Below are 4,983 nucleotides of genomic sequence, written 5' to 3' on the forward strand. Positions count from 1 at the left end.
TCTTATTTACACTTAAACATCAAGAACATATTTACTATTTACATATTATTACTGTAAACAAAAATAGGCCAGGATTCAATGCAAATGCTTTATCATGTTTTTAGGATTAAGATTAAGATTTCCTTTATTGGACCCACAGTGGAGAAATTGACAGTGTTGACAGCAGCAAAGTACAATATGCGGTATAAAGAGTGAAGTCTAGCATAGTGCTTTACAAATAAGATATCAGCTTGCAATTTTGTAGTTTTCCAGTTTACAGGTATAGTTACTTTGAGATATTGCAATTGAGATAATAAATCAATTAATTATAGAAGATAATAATACAGAGAAACAAAGACTGTACATAATGACAGTCAAACAATTTGACATGTTACGATTTTTACCATTATACTTAAATAAACAGGTGAGTGACATTCCACATGAGAATGGACATTTTTGCTATTACACAAGGTAATGCTAGTTATACAGTTATTGCACATATACAGTTTTAGTATGGTGTATTGATGACTACATACCCTGATCACTTCCCTCTGTATCTGTCTCTGGTCTCTCTGTCCTACTGTCACCTCCTTCATCTTGAAAAGGTGATTTCTCACGGCAGCTAGGAGCACACACAGGGAACAAGTGGAGCAAATCCGCTTTCTTCTCGTTCTCCAAACCAGCAGACAGTTGGCAGGTATGTCCATCACTTGATATGGTCACATATGTTTATTATTAAAAAACTATTTCACATGGTGTTTAATGACAACATGAGACACGTGTATCTGTCTTTCTTGCCTGCAGTATGTGGTTTATAGACCTGGCAGGAAGTGAAAGGGCATCAGACACCAAAAAAACAAACAGACACAGTCGCATAGAAGGAGCTGAGATCAACCAAAGTCTCTTAGCAGTAAGCTAAGTAAGTGATATGTTAACACACACAAAGAGCTCAAATACAGAAACAAAGGTCATTGTATTTACCTTTTATTTGTTTAAAGCTCAAAGAATTGTAGGTGCAATGGGTCGAGTGCTGCTTAGGAGCACTCGGTGTTATCAACCAGTCTCAAATTAATAACACAACCAGTCTCATTAAAGTTATCTTTAATTATTATTTTAACCTACTAATATAGCAATAATGTATTACTTTAAGTATTACAAATATACTAAAATCAATAGTATCCAATAACAATTAAATATCTGAAGGATTTTGAGAGTTCTTGGCAAATTGGGTGGCTTCAATGAATAAAGTAACAACACAGACAAATACAGTTTACAAAAATAATCAAATTTATTTATACAACACTGTCAAGTTAATGACGGTGATTGAACTCATAAACAATGATCATTATAACAAAACAAGGCGTGTGTGTAGGGGTGTGTGTGTACTTATGTGCGTGTGTACACGAGCGGTCGTGTACGAGAGAGAAAGAGAGAGAGAGATGTTGCCTCTCAGCTACCAAGCAAGCGACTGAGCCCTTGAGGCGTGTTCACATACGCGACTGCGCAGTGGAAGAAGAACTGCGAGGTAGAAGGAACGGCAACAGGAAACACGTGAGGCGTGTATGCGCTCACGGAGGTGTGAATGGGTGTTGTGTACGCGCACCAAGATGCGCTCAGGTACAATGAAACAGTGCTTGTGATGTTATCAAAGTATATGGGGGAAGGGAGGCGTACCGCGTGGTCTACTCCAGACAAAGGACTTTGTCGGAGTTTTCCTGATCCCAATACTGATAACGTTCCAAGTTAACACTGAAATACTGACGGTGTACAAGAGTATAACACCGAGTCAGGAGGTTAGAAAAGAAGTGCATGCAACAGCCTAGCTATAAAAGCAGCACAGATTTCAGACAACAAAATTCAATATGCGTACTTAAACTGTTCCTCAGTTTAAATAGCACTTAACAATACTACAGGTTAACTAACGTGCCCAAATGCCAGCCTTACTGTAGTGAACGTCTGCTCGTATTGAGAGGGTAGTGGAAAGTCCGCACTTCTTGGGTCCTTGCCAGAGCTGGGGACGTCCGTCTGGTTCCACTGTGTCCAGAGAGTCCTCTTGGTTCCGAAAGTCCGTTTCAGGAGGAAAAGTCTCTGACTGTCGATGTGCCGGTTCACACGAATACCGTTAGAAGGAATCCTGTCGCTTCTAACTTTTCAATAACTGCTTTGGTCGCAGCGCTACGTTACTTGTGTAACTTAATTACCGGTTAACTCAGTTAAGAAAAAGACGCTACTAGTGCATTTATCACCGTGGGCAATGGTGTCTACAAAAGCGCGTTGGTTCTTAGTCTTCTGAGACGAGCAGGTTTCTCTTATCATCAGGGTCCTACGGAGCGAAAGTCCTGAACAGTAGGGGTGGGCGGATCGATCCAAATATCGATATTATCGATACTAAGCAAGTACCTGGATCGGATCGATACTGTTGTCCTGGGATCGATACTTCGCTCCTCCACCAATTTCCTCAAAGCACCGATTCTCTGCGCAAATAGCGCAGCCCCCTCTCTCTCTCGCCCAGCGCCCCCTGCTACTCTCTGAGTCTCTGCCTGAGTGAGTGACTCAGGCACACTTTTAGCCCCTCCCCCTACCTGGCCACTGGCCTGCTGCATCCTGCCTGCCAGGAAGAGAGGGCGACGGGAGAGTGAGAGCAGCCGGAACCTAAAGCAATGGCAGAGCCAAACAAGAAGCGGAGCGCGGTGTGGACTTTTTTTACAACAACAGAAAAACACAGTGCCAAGTGTGATTTGTGTAATAAAGTGGTCCGCTACTGTGGTAACACCACGAATTTACACAAACATATGAAAAAAGCTCACCCTACAGAGAGCAACGAGCTGCAAGCAAAGAAGTTGAGGGAGGAGGGGGGGGATCCCCAAGCCAGAACACCCCCGCGGACACAGAGACAATGTACTCTGGCAGATGCTTTTCAGCCAAAAAATCAACAATACCCAGGTCAGGGTTATAAACAAACAAACTTCGCAAAAGTTTTGGTTGTCTGCTTCGCACCAGCTTTTTACGGGTAATTTTAGTACGCAGCAATAATTAAACAAGTTCTCGATGTAACAGAATTGGCATCAAACCATTTTTTTTCCTAATTAGTCAATTAAATTGAAGAATAGCTGCAGCCCTAGTTTTATTGGAACCCAAAAATATAGCTACCCATATAAAGATAGGCTCTATACCTCAAACCTGAAATATGAATATTACTGACTATAATAACTCTTTAGTGTTAACTGTTGAAGGAAAAGTAGCATTCCTATTTAGGCTATTTTCAGATTACAGTTACAGACTTAATCATTTTGTCATTTCACCTAGATAATTCACAAAGAGCCAAGGACATCACAAAGAGTATTGCCATGATGATCGTGAAGGACCTACAACCCCTCTCTGTGGTTGAACAGGAGGGTTTCAAGAATTTAATAAAGACACTTGATCCCCGCTACAGGATGCCAAGTAGGAAATTTTTCATGGGAGAAAAAATACCTTCATTGTATGAAGAGTGTTGTTCTAAAGTTAAAAGGTGTCTGGATGCTGCTCACAGCGTTGTACTGACCACTGACATGACTAAGCATCCACTTATTTATAAAGCAAAGACAGTGGCTCGTTACAATTACGGGCTACCACAGAGTTCTACTGCTGCAAAAAAAATTTTAGTGATAGTGGTTTGTGTTGTCATGGGGGTGGATTGGGGTGTAAGAAAATATTGATACACTGAAATATCTTAATGTATTATTTCACAATAGTGTATTGATATTCTACATCACTGTATCTTTTTTTTATAATTAATAGTTAACATGAAAATATTCTTGGTGTTGGTTCATTTCATTTTTGCTTTTATTCCTTTTGTAGTGATTACAAATGTAGCGCCGATGCTCTTATTTACACTTAAACATCAAGAACATATTTACTATTTACATATTATTACTGTAAACAAAAATAGGCCAGGATTCAATGCAAATGCTTTATCATGTTTTTAGGATTAAGATTAAGATTTCCTTTATTGGACCCACAGTGGAGAAATTGACAGTGTTGACAGCAGCAAAGTACAATATGCGGTATAAAGAGTGAAGTCTAGCATAGTGCTTTACAAATAAGATATCAGCTTGCAATTTTGTAGTTTTCCAGTTTACAGGTATAGTTACTTTGAGATATTGCAATTGAGATAATAAATCAATTAATTATAGAAGATAATAATACAGAGAAACAAAGACTGTACATAATGACAGTCAAACAATTTGACATGTTACGATTTTTACCATTATACTTAAATAAACAGGTGAGTGACATTCCACATGAGAATGGACATTTTTGCTATTACACAAGGTAATGCTAGTTATACAGTTATTGCACATATACAGTTTTAGTATGGTGTATTGATGACTACATACCCTGATCACTTCCCTCTGTATCTGTCTCTGGTCTCTCTGTCCTACTGTCACCTCCTTCATCTTGAAAAGGTGATTTCTCACGGCAGCTAGGAGCACACACAGGGAACAAGTGGAGCAAATCCGCTTTCTTCTCGTTCTCCAAACCAGCAGACAGTTGGCAGGTATGTCCATCACTTGATATGGTCACATATGTTTATTATTAAAAAACTATTTCACATGGTGTTTAATGACAACATGAGACACGTGTATCTGTCTTTCTTGCCTGCAGTATGTGGTTTATAGACCTGGCAGGAAGTGAAAGGGCATCAGACACCAAAAAAACAAACAGACACAGTCGCATAGAAGGAGCTGAGATCAACCAAAGTCTCTTAGCAGTAAGCTAAGTAAGTGATATGTTAACACACACAAAGAGCTCAAATACAGAAACAAAGGTCATTGTATTTACCTTTTATTTGTTTAAAGCTCAAAGAATTGTAGGTGCAATGGGTCGAGTGCTGCTTAGGAGCACTCGGTGTTATCAACCAGTCTCAAATTAATAACACAACCAGTCTCATTAAAGTTATCTTTAATTATTATTTTAACCTACTAATATAGCAATAATGTATTACTTGAAGTATTACAAATA

General features: G+C 39.2%; 1 long non-coding RNA gene across 2 annotated transcripts; it reads left to right on the forward strand.

The window, feature by feature from the left end:
- Window positions 1-4,875, forward strand: LOC112486327 (uncharacterized). 2 transcript variants are annotated; one of them, XR_003048761.1, is made up of 5 exons: window positions 409-676; window positions 784-898; window positions 3,286-3,423; window positions 4,428-4,519; window positions 4,627-4,875. It is a non-coding gene; the product is annotated as an uncharacterized LOC112486327 (long non-coding RNA). The 2 variants fall into 2 exon arrangements; XR_003048760.1 differs by having other exon boundaries at window positions 1-898.
- Window positions 4,876-4,983: the final 108 nt, after the last annotated feature.

Source organism: Cynoglossus semilaevis, chromosome W, assembly GCF_000523025.1.
Source record: "Cynoglossus semilaevis isolate Cse_v1.0 chromosome W, Cse_v1.0, whole genome shotgun sequence".
Lineage (NCBI taxonomy): Eukaryota > Metazoa > Chordata > Actinopteri > Pleuronectiformes > Cynoglossidae > Cynoglossus > Cynoglossus semilaevis.